The sequence below is a fragment of the Anomaloglossus baeobatrachus genome, chromosome 4, assembly GCF_048569485.1.
Source record: "Anomaloglossus baeobatrachus isolate aAnoBae1 chromosome 4, aAnoBae1.hap1, whole genome shotgun sequence".
NCBI lineage: Eukaryota > Metazoa > Chordata > Amphibia > Anura > Aromobatidae > Anomaloglossus > Anomaloglossus baeobatrachus.
In genome coordinates this window covers 203,725,667-203,742,004 of record NC_134356.1, presented here as the reverse complement: position 1 = coordinate 203,742,004, position 16,338 = coordinate 203,725,667, and the positions used below count along the sequence as shown (strand labels likewise).

General features: G+C 45.2%; 1 protein-coding gene across 1 annotated transcript in view; it reads right to left on the bottom strand.

Moving 5' to 3' along the window:
• ABLIM3 (actin binding LIM protein family member 3) overlaps positions 1–16,338 on the bottom strand; it is a 296,306-nt gene that overhangs the window by 131,108 nt on the left and 148,860 nt on the right. The window lies entirely within an intron of this gene.

The window sequence follows — 16,338 nt, the reverse complement described above, 5'->3', positions numbered from 1 at the left end:
AATATTCACTCAAATTAATGAAATAACAGGCATCTGAGACTAATTTGTTTATTATTACTGATGGTTATATAGCATTGACGTATACAACACCACTGTATATAATTACATAATGTCGCCATTTACATCAAATCTGGTTTGACAATCTAATTTATCTATCTGATAAAAATCAATTACGAAGCTTTTTTGGAAATCGGAAGCAAATAAGAAAACCTATAAAAACATATAGAAAAGCTGCAAAACAACTGTTCATACAACCGGACCACCATGCTGCCCTTAATGTTTCCCCACCATGGACAACGGCTCAAAGAAAAACAGCGCAATAGGGTTTTATCTGGGATATGAAGGTAAATGTACCAGTATATGCTCACTTAGAGTTGGATTATATCGCATGCAGTTATAGATATTTTGCTGCAGTACCACAGACTCGCTGAGCCGACCAGTAATAGTAGAAAGGATGGTGTGGTATCATTCTGCGCTGCTGACAGGAGATCAAACCATGCAGATTTGTATAAGTGGTTTTATTGGATCTAGGCGTTTCGAAGTCTTTGACTTCTTCCTCGGGATATGTGACTGAGATCCTGAGGAAGACGGAGACTTCGAAACGCGTACATCTAATAAAACCACTTATTTTACAAATCTGCATGTTTTCATCTCTTGTCAGCAGCGCAGAATGATACCACACCATTCTTTCTACTATTACCCATCATGAACAACGGAACACAGGAATAATGCCTTCAGAAATAGGACTGAAAACATTAAAATAAGAAGCTTCTACCTTCATGAACCTTAGGGCTAATTCAGATGTCAGTGATTGTTCTTGTATGGAAAAAATTATGTTTTTTTTATCAGTTGTTGGTTTTTACCATTGGAGTTTGTTCAGTGTCAGTTTTTACCATTAGGGTTTTGTCAGAGTTTCATCCAATTTTCTAGGATGAAAAAAAATACCTGAAGGAGGTTTCTCAAATATCTCATAATAAGCAGTCTGTGAAAAACAGACAACACACAGATGACATCCAAGTGCTGTCAGATTTTTTCACGGACTTGTAGACTTGCAGTGCCGAGTTTGGTCAAACACTAGGATCAATATCAGACAAGTCTCCATGCTTTTGTACAAACCACTCAGTCCAAGGAGATCGGACATGTGAACTACCCTATACAATCACATGGTATGAGTTCTACATAGATAGCAGTTGTGCGGAAAAACTAAGGTCTAAATAAGCTCTTATTCCTGTCTAGTATTAAATCACGGAAAATATGAAACATGGCAATTTATGGGAGATAGGAAATATAGGGGTTAGTGTAATACCGTGTTTTTCCAAAAATAAGCCCTACCCCGAAAATAAGACCTAGCAGAAATTTTCAGCCTTTTCGACTATAGGCTATAATATAAGCCATACCCCGAAAATAAGCCAATAATGAAGCGTCCATGCAGCTAATAAAGTTAAAGAATTCTGCAGGACACATCATTGTAGAAAGCAGACAACCCCAAGAGAGAAGAAAGTAGAGAGAAGATCCAGCAAGCATACTCACCAGACACCGAAAGTGAATGCACACCCATACACATCAGATCACACACATCAGTTCGTACACAGAGACACATCAGATCGCACACACACACATCAGATCGCACACACATCAGATTGCACACCCACACATTTCAGATCGCACACCCACACACACCAGATCGCACACCCACACACATCAGTTTGCACACTGAGACACATCAGATCGCACATAAACACACATCAGATAGTGTACCCACACATTTTATATCGTACAACCACACACATCAGATCGCACACACAGACACATCAGATTGCAAACACACATCAGATCGCACACACACAAACATCAGATTGCGCACACATCAGATCGCACACCCACACATTAGATCGCACACACACACTTCAGATCGCACACACACATCAGATCACACACACATCAGATGACACACAACACTCATTACATCTGGTGATACCGACTGCTTCTGACCAGCAGGGGTATCTGGGATGCAGTGCAGTGGAGTGCGAGGACCTGTGGTGGAACACATAGAGGACCTACAGTAGAACGCTTCAATGTGTTCCACAGCAGGTCCTCATGCTCCACTGTACTATGTCCCATCTTCCCCTGGCGGCCGGAAGCAATTGGTATCACCAGATGTGGTGAATGTGTGTGTGTGACCTGATGTGTGATTGTATGCGCGAGCTGATGTGTGTGTATGAGTATGAGTGTGTGTGCGATCTGGTGTATGTGAATGTGTCAGCCAGAAGCAGTGGAGGACAGCGTAGAGCATGCCTGCTGATTATCACAGGAGGACCAGGGAGCCCCACGGACGTCCATGGTCTGGTAAGTATGATTGTCCTAGAATTGGAGTCTGCTTTTTTGAGGGGGGTAAAATTACCCCCAACTGTGTTTCCCCGAAAATAAACCCTACTCCGAAAATAAGCCCTATCACATTTTTCAGGGCAAAAAATAATATAAGACATTGTCTTATCTCTGGAGAAACACGGTAGTTATCATGTAAAATGCATATGTCCCTTGTTACAATCTCAAACAGACAATGAAGGTTTATTGCTCTTCTTTTTGCAACCAAGCACATTCTTGTTTCACGAGTACACTATATATTTTTTTTTTACCTGGCGTACAAGTATCACAATCTAACTCATCCAAAAATAATCATTCTTTGGATAATAGTGAAAAGTTTGCCCCCACTGCCTCGTAGAGGGTTTGCTCTAACACCACTGCAGCATCCAGTATCCGGCCATCTTTTCATTCCTTGTGTGATAAACCTGAGAAGCCGTCTTGAGCATTCCTTCAATCCTATCTCCACATTCCTCAGTCTTCAGTGATGCTGAAGCCAAGCAGCCGTTCACTAAGAGGTTTGATTGTATTCATTTGAGGCTGATGATGTGAAGGCAGATGCTTGGTGAAGGCCGCCTATTCATGCTCCTCACATCAGTTACATCTCCATAACCTTTTCAGACACTGCACAGACTTGCTCTGCCGCTCCTGGGTTTGCAGCCATAGATATGCTGTCCTAACCTGCTATTACCTTCAGGGGCCGCAGTAACAGTCAATGGCGGTTACACAGGTTATTTCTGCACCCTACATTACGCCGTTCACAGCCTGCCAGCACCTGCCCTTACATTCCAGAAAAGCTTTCCGAGAAAAATCTGACATTTGGCATCACACTCATAATATTACGTTACCCAACTATTTCACTTTTCTAATTAGTGCAATGCCTCAATATATTACATGGAGCTTTCGCACATCCAATTGTTACAGTGCAATTCTAAAAACCCTAAATTACGGAATATACTAAACTGTGACATGTCTGATCCAAAGTGGGCCAAAATGCTTTCATAATTGGAATGGAAATTTATGTTGATTTCTATCAATAAAAAATGCACAGTGCCAATTATTGTCGTAAAGATAATGATTGAACCCACTATGCACTAGTTTGTGCACTTAAACAGATTGCTACGTTCCCACATGAGCTTTTGATGTTGCAGAATTTCTGCACCTATTATGTATATTAGGATACTTGTGTGATTTTTATTGTTTTTGTGTGTTTTTTAGCATGGGTTTTTATTGCTCTTTCGAAGCTTAGTTTTTTTTGTCTCTTTGGTATGTCATGCTTTAAATAAAGCCGCTTTGTTTTTGAGACGTTTTGATATTTGGCTTGGACAAGCTTTATTGACATTCTTAGGTGCGAATTACGTGTGTTTTTGATGCGTTTCAGTATTCAGACAAAATCCCCAAATTAATAATTTTGAATTGATAATTGAGTATATTTATGGAGCCTTTAAAGGGAACCTGTCACCAGGTTTTTGCAATATAGACTAAAGGGTGCTTTACACGAGACGAGCTATCGTACGATGCATCGTCGGGGTCACGGTTTTCGTGACGCACATCCGGCATCGTTCGCGACGTCGTCTTGTGTGACACCTCCGAGCGACGCAGTATCGCTCACAAAGTCGTGTACTCGTCGCTCAGTTTTAAAAAATTGTTTAATTAAAATGGCGCCGGTTGATCATCGTACCCGGGGTAGCACACATTGCTCCATGTGACACCCCAGGAACGATGAACACAGCTTACCTGCGTCCCGCGGCTCCCGGTGGCTATGCGAAAGGAAGGAGGTGGGCGGGATGTTTACGTCCCGCTCATCTTCGCCCCTCCGCTTCTTTTGGTCGGCGGCTGTTTGACGTCGCTGTGACGCCGAACGTCCCTCCCCTTTAGGAAGAGGATGTTCGCCGCCCACAGCGAGGTCGCTCAGCAGGTAAACGTGTGATGGGGGTTTCATGACTTTGTGCAACATGGGCAGCGATTTGCCCATGACGCACAAACGACGGGGGCGGGTATGATCGATCGTCTCCTGTAAAGCAGGCATAAGGCACCACTTTTACTGCTTCATTGACAGTAGTCAAACAACATGTATATAAATTCCCAGCCCCTTCTGCATACCCTAAAAAAATACACTTTAGAATCCCCTCATATTGGGCACATTCTGGTTTGATGGGGGTCAGTGGTCTTGTTCATCGTCTCCTCTCTCCATGCAATCACCATCTTCCTGCACTGCTCTGTGTATGACGCATCCTATTTCATCACCAAAGCGCACCCCATAATCTCAGTTCGCTTTGTCTTGCAAAGTATTATAATGCGCATGCGCCACAGAAGGACAATAAGTGCTGATCACTCGTAAGTAAAGCCATCACTTGCGCACTACAGTACTTTCTTCTGCCCTCAGTAGTGCACAGACAAGGATGTCTGCGCGGGAGAGATTGGGGACACTGTGTAGATGACGTAGTAGATTTCATCTACATGAAGCAGGGCAGGAGAACGGCGATTATAGGGAGAAAGGAGGCGCCGAGCAAGAACAGCGTTGCCCATTGACTGAACCGCACTGTAGAAGGTGATCAAATGTACCGTATTTTTTGAGGATATGCAGAGTGGGTTGGGGAATTATAGCAAGGTTACTAGAATACTGTAAAAGAGGCGGTAAAAGTAGAGGCCTTAGCTTATATTGGGAAAACCTGGTGACACACTGTGACTCTGAGACACAAAATATTCGCTAGTTCTGATGTCTTCAAACTGGTTCATATTGCTATGCATCAATCTGTTTATAGGAGAATAGGTTATTGCTAAATAAACCAAGCACTGCTGCATTTTGTATCCTCATTAAATAAAATGTTATGATTGGCTTTTAGCAGTCCCAAAAATGATACTTATTCATATTGTGTGAAATTAGCTGTGCTTAATACCTACTGGCTGCAGACAACAATATTCCAGATAAGCGAAAATAGCCTAAATACTCTCTTCATATGTAACAGATAATATTATGTTTCAGTCTAGGAGTGCAAGCCTACATACGTCAGCTGTGTTACCAAAGAAAGTGTTTGCCCTTGCAAAGTACCTACACAAGGATGCATCATCATTAAAGGGAACCTAAGGGGCACATTGCACGCAGCGACATCGCTAGCCTATGCTTGCGATGCCGAGCACGATAGTCCCTGCCCCTGTCGCAGCTACGATATCATGGTGATAGCTGGCGTAGCGAACATTATCGCTACGATAGCTTCACATGCACTCACCTGCCCTGCGACGTCGCTCTGGCCGGCGACCCACCTCCTTATTAAGGGGGCGGGTCATGCGGAGTCATAGCGACGTCACACGGCAGGCGGCCAATAGAAGCGGAGGGGCGGAGATGAGCGGGACGTAAACATTCCACCCACCTCCTTCCTTCCGCATAGCTGGTGTGAGGCGCAGGACGCAGGTAGGAGATGTTCCTCGCTCCTGCGGCTTCATACACAGCGATGTGTGCTGCCGCAGGAACAAGGAACAACATCGTAACATCGGTCTTTCCCAATTCATGGAAATGACCGACGCTACACCGATGATACGATTACGACGCTTTTGCGTTCGTTAATCGTGTCAAAAATGCTTTACACACTACGATATCGCCTGCGACGCCGGATGTGCGTCACTTTCAATTTGACCGCACCGACATTGCACCTGCGATGTCGTAGTGTGCAAAGTGCCCCTTAGTGTCCATGTATTCATGCTGCCCAAACCTCATGCAGCATAAATCAGAGGCTGGCTGCCAGATTGCAGCCATATATATTTGTCTGTAAAATGCATCACCATTTTAGAAAAATTATAGTTAGAAAATCCGACCAGGGACTACAGGGAATGAGCGTTTTTCCTGGCCGGCTTCAGCCTCCAACACTCCAGGTGATTGACTGTTCTCTTCCATAGTAAGAGACTTGTCAAATCGTCTCTAGCAGAGCTGGAAAAAGCCATCTTGGAGCAGTGCCATACTAGTCTTGTCTCCAGCTATGGTACCTGAGACGAGACTAAGGTCCTGAAATGTACTGCACATGAGGTAAGTTACATAGTAAATTAGGAGAACTATACAACATTTCTAATTGGAGGTATTTACCAATATTCTTATTATTACACCTACCACATATTGGGATAAGAGCTTGAAGATGGAAATACTCCTTTAAAAAAAGAGGACAAATAAATAGTATATTCAGCAAGAGCTACAAACTACCCACTGTCCAGTAGACTTGCCTGGTCTGCTTGGAATTTGGGAATTTGCAAGGCAGCCAAGGGTGCAACAGCCAATAGGCACTTGCCTATTTTCCTGATAAACTGATTTCAATATGGGCCTTTCAGACACCTTTAGGTGTTCAAAAAAAAAGGAAAAAAGTTGTACTCTGCAGTGCTAAGATATGTGGAACAATGAATATGGGAATATAGATATGCATTACTGCTATGAAAAACGTAAAAATTTAGATACTTAGCAAACAAAAATGGCCAGTTTTATGTGAGCCCAACAGCCAGCGGCAAGGCAACCTCTTTTAGTTGGGTCCCTATCAAACTAGTGCCTTTCTTTGGGTTAAAAATCCTACAATTTATGGTCAGACAGGAACCTGCAAATGGAGAATTAAAATCACCTGAGACTAAAGAGCAGGAGTGCTCAATAAGAAGGCATAACCCTGTAATCAAAGAAAAAGACTGATAGCACTTCCTACCTTTGTAATGTGAACAGGTGCAAACTGAACATGAAACATAGTAACAAAAAGGAGACAGTTGCACTCTGTAGTGCTAAGATTGTGGAATATTAGTTTGATAGGGACCCAACAATAAGAGGTCGGCTTTCTCTTGGCTGTTGGGCTCACAAAAAAACTGGCCATTTTTGTGTTCTAAATATTTAAATTTGGACATGTTTTTCATAGCAGTAATGCATGTAAATATTCCTATATTCATTGATTCACATGTCTTAGCACTGAAAAGTGCAACTGTGTCCTTTTTGTTACTCTGTTTCATGTTCAGTTCGCATCTGTTCACATTAGAAAGGTAGGATGTTCCATCAGTCTTTTTTTTACCTTTAGGTATTCTGCACTACCCATTCAGCTCAAAGAAGATTTTATAAAAAAAAAAAGCAATGGAGGGATACCATGTCCAAGGCTCTGCACTCCTTAAGGCCTCTTTTACACGTCTGTGAAAATCACGCATGTGTTTCACGAACGTGTCAAAGGTGCATATTGCCCTTGGTGTGCTGTATGCATGGCCTACGTGTGTTCTCCGTGTGTTATCCGTGATAACACACGGAGAACGGGAGCTTTCTACTCACCCGTCCCTGGCGTCGCTGATCGTGGTGCTGATCTTCGGTCTCCGGTCCTGCCGACTCCCCGCTGCTGCTGCTTCCGGCTGCAGTGAAGTGAATATTCAATTAGCATAATGAGCGGCGGGCGGCAGCAAGTGACAGCAGCGGCAGAGACAGGAGGGCTGGAGAAGGTGAGAAATGTTTTGTTTTTTTTCTTGCAGACACATGTCTTTTCTCCACTGGGTGTCACACGGAACACATCCGTGTGGTCCGTGTGTGTCAGTCTGACCTGATTGCGTTCCGTGTGACACCCGTGATGCCAGAAATAAAACGGACATGTCGGCGTGAGAAACAAACGGACACACGTATGTACGGAACGGACACACGTTCCGTGCAAAAATACATACGTGTGTCCGACACCAAAGGAAGACATAGGTCTAGGTGTGTACATGTCTCCAGTACGTGAGGAAACGGACCATACACGTACCGGAGGCACGTACGTGTGAAGAGGAGCAATACCCATGTCAAAAGTGGCCAGTTTTTGTTTTTATTTTCTTGACGCAGCTCCCCTCGGTATCTCAACTTTGTTGTTATTTTCACTGCCATATGGCTCCAGGTATGGGAGCCTTTATATCTAGTGCGTTCTCATATACACTGGCTTGTTGCGATTTATTTCTCATGCCAAATCGGGAGGAGAAAAAAAAAAAACTCTGGTCGGTAAAGCCCCATAGTATAACATTGGAGCGAGCGCTATCTGACAAAACATTGGATAACACTCGCACGTATTATACCGGGGTGTGAGCGAGCTATTACCTTTATCATCAATCCTGTGGGCAGGTAAGAAATATTCTTCAGATAACATCCCCTTTCAGACTAATGCGGGCGTCACACGAGAAGATCTATCATGCGATGCATCGTCAGGGTCACTGTTTTCGTGACGCACATCCGGCATCGTTTGCGACGTTGTTTTGTGTGACAGCTCCGAGGGACGCTGAATCGGTCACAAAACAACGTCGCAAACGATGCCGGATGTGCGTCATCGTTTGCGACGTTGTTTTGTGTGACAGCTCCGAGGGACGCTGAATCGGTCACAAATCGTGAGTCGTGTACACGTCGCTTATTTTTTAAAAATCGTTTATTTTTCATGGGGCCGGTTGTTCATCGTACCTGGGGCAGCACACATCACTCCGTGTGACACCCCGGGAACGATGAACACAGCTTACCTGCGTCCCGCAGCACCCGCCGGCTATGCGGAAGGAAGGAGGTGGGTGGGATGTTTATGTCCCGCTCATCTCCGCCCCTTCGCTTCTATTGGTCGGCGGCTGTGTGACGTCGCTGTGACGCCGAACGTCTCTCCCCCTTCAGGAAGAGGATGTTCGCCGCCCACAGCAAGGTCGCTCAGCAGGTAAGTACGAGTGACGGCGGTTTAACAACTTTGTGCGACACGGGCAGCAATTTGCCCGTGACGCACAAACGACAGGGCGGGTACGATCGCTCGTGCGATCACATAATAGATCTCATCGTGTGACGCCCGCATAAATCTTGAGAGTCCTCTTTGTGGTTTTGCAGTTTATATACTTACTACTCATTTGTATCTAGATTATATGGGCTGCAAATAACACGAGCAACTGTATATGTACGTAAATGGTTACCAGCGAGAATCTAAACACTGGTTTCTTATATTATATAGCTTTCTGTTTCAATATCATAAAGATGAACTAGATCTGCTCATGTTTCCAGTGATTTCATTTTTTTCCCTTTCTTTTATTGCTTTTCGCCCCATTAAGATATTTACCAGCCCTTTGTTGCTAAGGAACTCTTGAGTTGTCCCTACCAACCATCGCCAGACTCCCAGGAGGCAGAAAAAAGATGATGATGAGGAGACAGGGATACGGGTATAGATGAGGACAAAGCCGGCAACAAAAGCTTACTGTATTCCCTTATTACCAGGCCAGCCAAACACCATGGAAGAAATGCCCTTTTTGGATCTATTACCCTGAAATATGCTTTGGTCTGTCGACTGATTTACACAGCAATCTACTATGTGCTCGGATGTAGCGTAAAAGGATCAAGAGAAGCTCATTACAGCATTTAATCCACTAATGTAAACAAGCATTACAAATATCCCTGATGGCAAGCAAAGCAGGCAACAGGGATGGACCAGATCTCTGCAATTACAATGCTGAAATTTCAAGCTTAACCATTTTGATGATAGATATAAATTATGGCTAATATGATATGAGAACACTTTTACTGATTACTGACATTTGGCTTTGGTTAATTCAATTGCAGACAGAAAAAACTATGTTTAATAAAGTAAAATCTCTCGCTCGTTCATGAGAACATTAAAGACATCTGTTATTAGTCAGCTGATCAGAGTAGGAATATCATCCCAGTCCTTAAATCCAGTTTGTTAAAGAAAAATAAAAAAACACAAATAAACAGTACTTTACTCACCCTCCATGGGTCCAGCACTAAGTATCCACCACTGATCATGGAGTGTGCTATTAGCTGCAGTGCTGACGTCACACGGTGTGGCAGCCAATCACCAAACTGCACTGTCAACTGCACAGTGCACCCCGTCTCATGGTCGTGCGTCAGCCTAGTGGCCCAGATAACACAAAGGGTTTTGGCGTTGAGCGAAAGATCCGTCAAGCGGGTGTCATCGACAAAAGATTCTGTGCAACAGCCAATATCAGTCACCGAGAGAAGTGGAGACTTAGCGGTGGACCCGGAATTGTGAGGAACTAAGGGGACTGTACTGCACCCCTCCAGACTGGGACATCTGGAAGACTGATTGTCCGGAGAAGAAAAGGTAAGTACTATCATGAGTAGGGATGAACGAATACTGCAAATATTCGGAAATGCCCATATTCGCCGAATAGGTCTCCGCTATTTCACTATTTGCGAATATTCGGTGAGCAATGTAAGTCTATGGGAAACCAGAATAGTTGCCGAATAGCAACTATTCGGGCTTCCCATAGACTTACATTGAGCATCGAATATTCGCATAGCAGTGACTTATTCGTCAGATATTCGCGAAGTCGAATATTGCCGAATATTTGTGATATTCGATCATCCCTAATCATGAGTCCCGTATGCCAACAGTTATACAACCTGAGATCAATAATATATAGGGTTGTTTTTCATCCATGGAATAGGCTCTCTCACAATTTTGTCTAAGAAAACTGCCAAGAATAAAGAAAGAGATCAAAACATTCTCCAAGAGTAACTTCTCCAACAATGCAGGATCAATTTGGTGATTAACAATGCTTTTTCCAGCATGATGGCGCACCATGACACAAGGAAAAGTGATACCTAAGTGGCTCGGTGTACAAAATATTGACATTTTGTGATCATGGCCAAAAAACTCCCAAGATGTGAGTCCCATTAATCTGCGGTCAACTCTCAAAAAACCGGGTGAAGAAACAAAAACACAGAAATGATTGGGCAAGATTTGTTGTCATTAGTCAGGATTTGGCCACGAAGCTAATATCCAGCGTGCCAGGCAGAAATGTAAAAGTCTTAAAAAATAAGGGACACCACTAAATATTGACTCTTTAAATAAACTTGATGTATTTCTCAATAACTGTTTAAAAACGTATGAAATGCTTATAATTCTAACCATAGAAACATCTGACTAAAATATCTAAAAACATTGAAGCAGCAAACTTGGGAGGAGACGGACTACAGAGCTCCTTAAGGTAGTGTCACACATAGCGACGCAGCAGTGATCACGACCAGCGATCTGACCTTATCAGGATCGCTGCTGCGTCGTTACATGGTCGCTGGTGAGCTGTCAAACAGGCAGATCTCACCAGCGACCAGTGACCAGCCCCCAGCCAGCAGCGACGCGTGGAAGCGTACCTAGGGTAAATATCGAGTAACCAAGGAAATCACTTCTCTTGGTTACCCGATATTTACCTTAGTTACTAGCATCCGCCGCTCTCACGCTGCCAGTTCCGGCTCCCTGTTCCCTGCTCTCCTAGCCAGAGTACACATCGGGTTAATTACCCGAGGTGTACTCCAGCTACGTATGCAAGGAGCCGGCACTGGCAGCGTGAGAGCGGCGGACGCTAGTAACTAAAGTAAATATCGGGTAACCAAGGAAAGGGCTTCTTGGTTACCCGATGTTTACCGTGGTTACAGCTCACCGCAGGCTGCCAGACGCCAGCTCCCTACTCCCTGCTCGCTTCAGTTCATCGCTCTCTCGCTGTCACACACAGCGATGTGTGCTTCACAGCGGGAGAGCAACGTCCAAAAAATGAAGCAGGACATTCAGGAATGACCGGCGACCTCACAGCAGGGGCCAGGTCGTTGCTGGATGTCACACACAGTGACGGGACGTCGCTGCTATGTCACAGAAAATGGTGACTTAGCAGCGACGTCGTTGTCGTCGTCGCTATGTGTGACACCACCTTTAGACCCACGAATGATAAAGCTAAGAGGTTTAAACTAACATTGAAGGTAAAAAAAACCAGACTTCGAGATAAGACACACACAGGGTTCAATGCTCTGTTTTAACTCTTACAGCATGCTGTCTTCAGATTACATTGCAGAAACCTGCTGATAGAGTCCCTTTAAAGGGAATCGTCAGGTGGAATAAAATGCTATTAGCCTACAGATATGGGGTTAATCTGCAGGTTAATAGCAGTTTGAAGCTGTTGGGCACTGAGACTTTCCAGCCAGGAGAAAATGAACTTTGTTCCTCTCAGCAGCCTCAGGCTTTCAGTCACAGGGGTGGCGCCTGCATGGCTTCAGCCACTGCTTTGTGTATAGAGAGCAGTGGCTGTATCCAAAAATTCGGCACTGACTGCCAGCCAGCTCAGCATTAGTTGTATTTAATTGGGATTTCTGTGATAAACAAACAGAAAATAGCAAGTATTTGTGAAGTGTAAAGGAAATGATACATGGTTTTCTAAATATTTTAAAAATAAAAATCTGAAAATTGTGACGTGCATTAGTATCCAGCCTCCTGAGTCAATACTTTGTAGGACCACCTTTCGCTTCAATTACGGCTGTAAGTCTTTTGGGATATGTCTCTGCCAGCTATACACATCTAGAGGCTGACATTTTTTTCCTATTCTTCTTTATCTCTAGCTCAGTGAGATTGGATGGAGGCATCTGTGAACAGCAATTTTCAAGTCTTGCCACAGATTCTGAATGGGATTTAGGTCTAGACTGTGACTGGGCCATTCACACACATGAATATGTTTTGATTTCAACCATTCCATTGTAGCACTGGCAGTGTGTTTTAGATCATTGTCCTGCTGAAAGGTGAACCAACCCCCAGTCTCAAGTCTTTAGCAGCCTCTAACAGGTTTTCCACCAGGATTATCAATCTCGTATCGATCTACATCCATCTTCCTATCAACTCTGATCAGGTTCCCTGTCCATGCTGGAGAAAAGCCCCCCCCACAGCATGATGCTGCCTCCACCACGTTTGACAGTGGGGATGGTGTTTTCAGGGTGATGTGCATTGCTAGTTTTCTGCCACACAAAACGTTTTGAATTTAGCCCAAAAAGTTCTCCTTTGGTTTCCTATGACCAGAGCACCTTCTTTCACATGCTAGCTGTGAACCCTACATAGCTTCTTGCAAATACTTCTTATGGCTTACTTTTAAATCTGGCTTTCTTCTTTCCACTCTTCCATAAAGGCAAGATATGTGGCGCATACAACTAATAGTTGTCCTGTGAGCAGATTGTCCCTCTTGAGTTGATGTATATCACATAAAATCCCAATAAAATACACTTACATTTGTGGGTATAATGTGAAAAAAGGTGGAAAGGTTTGCAGGATATGAATACTTTTTCAAGCCACTGTATATATCCATAGATGACTTCACTTGTAAATAACATGAACTGTAAACATTTTCTGCAAAGTCTAGTCATAAGATCTGTAATTGCTTCTTTATTCCCTATCGTCTCTTCCAATACATCTTCCTCCATGAAACGTGTTCCACAGTTTTAATTAGGTGTCTGGGGCTGGTCTAGTCTTCTATTCTCCTATGAGATATCTGATGTCTCACAGCTAAACATGGCTTGTGCATCTTGCTGTTATTTTTACAGCAAGAAAGTGTCAGAATCTGTCCTTCTAAATTCCAAATATTCTGGATGCATTACCCTCTAAATATGCAGTAGCGGCTGGATTGGCTGAGAAGGATGACTGCTTTGGGGTAGCGATCCTGATATCTTTTTTTAAATATGGTATTAGGGTATGTTAACATGGTTGTCTTCGTTATCTGTAATCATGCTGATGGTACTCCCGCTATAAACTGTGTTGTCAAAACCAGCAAGAAGTGTTTCATTTCCCTGCAGCGATCCACAGGATAAATGAAGCATGGCACAGTGAGAAGAAGCTAGCTACGTAATGCATGGTCCTGAAAATCTTCCAGAACAAGAGGCAATCTTTGCAGTTGATTTTTCCTCTAGCTAACTGTTGAGGGATGCCTTTAGGGGGCTTTACATGCTACGATATCGCTAGCGATATCGCTAGCAAGCGTACCTGCCCCCGCCATTTGTGCGTCACGGGCAAATCGCTGCCCGTGGCGAACAATATCGCTAACGGCTGTCACACGTTCTTACCTTCCTAGTGACGTCGCTGTGGCCGGCGAACAACCTCTTTGTTAAGGGGGAGGTTTGTGCGCCGTCACAGCGACGTCACACAGCGGCCTGCCAATAGAAGCGGAGGGGCGAAGAACAGCCCCATTAACGACATGCCCACCTCATTGCCGGAGGACTCAAGTAAGCTGTTGTTCGTCATTCCCGGGGTATCACACGTAGCGATGTGTGCTGCCACAGGAACGACGAACAACCTACGTCCACAATGACCAACGAGATTTTGAAAATGAACGACGTGTCAACGATCAATGATAAGGTGAGTATTTTTGATCGTTAACAGTCCCTCGGAGATGTTACACGCAACGACGTTGCTAACGACGCTGGATGTGCGTCACGAATTCCGTGACCCTGACGACATATCGTTAGCTATGTCGTTGCGTGTAACGGGGCCTTTTGGGTTAACTTAGAAGCCATTTGACTGATAAAGTTGAGAGCTCCTTCTAATTTAGCTCTTTTAACTGAACGATCATTTGAGAATCCAAAATAGATGACCCTCTGTTTGTAACATAACTGGGGTAAATGGTAGAGGCAATCATTTTCTGACAAAGAGCTTTATTTGTGATTTATCACAACCTCTCCAAATAACAGGTCCTTGTGTAGTCTATGTGAACTCAGTTTCTCTATGGCCCCCTTCACACGTCCGTGTCACCGGTACGTGCTAGGTCCATGCCCGTATGTACCGGAGACACGGGCACACGTATACCCATTAAAATCAATGGGTATATGTGCACGCACGTTTTCTGCCAGTGGCCCGTGCCTCCATGTGGAGTAGACATGTGCCGAGTGCTCCACACGGATGCAGGTCAGTGTTTCTCCGGCAGCACGGTCCCGCACACGTACCACACGGAAGTAGTGTGGATGCGGGTGCACATGACTCGCGCCGGAGAAACACACGTGGAAATGTAAAAAATAAAAAAACACATACTCACCTGTTACACCTCGTGGCTCTCCTGTTGCAAGGAATGAGGTGGTCCCCCATTCCTTGTCTGCCACGAGCCCTCCTGCTCAGCAGCACCAAAGGTCTGGGAGACTGCGCAGTCTGCAGGAGTTGCTTCCTTGGAGATGCAGCAGAAGGGTGACACCTGGTGGTTCTACCCTTGCAAGGAATGGAGTGGTCTCCCATCCCTTGTCTGCCACGAGCCCTCCTGCTCAGCATCACAGAGGGTCTGGGAGGTTGCGCAGTGTGCAAGGGATGGATGATCAGGGAAGCAGCAAGACTTCCCTTATCTCTGCACATTGTGAAACCGAGGATCCCGCCTTTATGACCCAGAGGCAGGAAGATGAGTATGTGCCCAACGTGACGTCTTCTGATTCGCTCACTGATAGCACACGGCCCGATAACGAGGCTGGTGGTGTGCTGAATCCTGACTGGCCGGGCCAAGACGTCACGAATCTTGATTGGGTCACGTCCATCTCGCGCCCGCCCTTGGGTGGAGCTACACCTCCTTAAAAGCTCCCCCTGCCATCATGGCGGCGTGCGACCGTCCTTCTATGTTTGGATGTCTGGCAGCGTGCTGCCACGCCACTGCTCAGGCATTATTGTCTTTTGTGGGCTTGGCCCTTGCTGCTTAGGCAGCACCTGGTTTGCAGGCCGTGTTCCTGCCTTGCTGCTCCGGCAGTATCTCCTTCAGCAGGCCGTGTTCCTGCCTTGCTGCTCCGGCAGTATCTCCTTCGACAGGCTGTGTCTCCTCGAGTCTCCACCGGACTCACCTGGTTATTGAAAGCACACGTGCGTGGGCACCTCTGTGCTACCCTCGTGCCATCTCTTGTGACTCCCGCTGGCACACGTGCGTAGGCACCTCTGTGCGTCCCCGTGCAACACGTACACCGATCGAGAAGCCCCGAGCCATACAACCCTCACGGGTTAGGGCCAAGACGTCACGAATCTTGATTGGGTCACGTCCATCTCGCGCCCGCCCTTGGGTGGAGCTACACCTCCTTAAAAGCTCCCCCTGCCATCATGGCGGCGCGCGACCGTCCTTCTATGTTTGGATGTCTGGCAGCGTGCTGCCACGCCACTGCTCAGGCATTATTGTCTTTTGTGGGCTTGGCCCTTGCTGCTTAGGCAGCACCTGGTTTGCAGGCCGTGTTCCTGCCTTGCTGCT